Source organism: Mandrillus leucophaeus, unplaced genomic scaffold (assembly GCF_000951045.1).
Source record: "Mandrillus leucophaeus isolate KB7577 unplaced genomic scaffold, Mleu.le_1.0 Scaffold392, whole genome shotgun sequence".
Classification (NCBI taxonomy): Eukaryota; Metazoa; Chordata; class Mammalia; order Primates; family Cercopithecidae; genus Mandrillus; species Mandrillus leucophaeus.
This window is the reverse complement of record NW_012104165.1, coordinates 1893850-1894152: the sequence shown is the minus strand read 5'-3', so window position 1 is coordinate 1894152 and position 303 is coordinate 1893850.

Sequence of the window (303 nt, the reverse complement as noted above, 5' to 3'; positions counted from 1 at the left end):
AAGGCTGAATTTCAATGGCTTTCTGTCATATCTGGAAGAAATCAAAAGAAACGAAAACCAGAACTTGATTCTTGCCAAGCATAATAGAAGGAGACCCGAAGAACTCAATGTCTTGACAATGGAAACTTCTTGTGATTATTGTCTGACACTTTTCTATCTTTTGTTTTTCGTTTCAAGCCCTACACAGTGTTCTAAAGAATCTGTATCTCCCATTAGCACCAAATATCTCCTGCTCAGAGTAGCTCTCCATGCTCTATAGTACTGACCACTACTACCAGCATACTCACGGAGGGTCAGGATGTG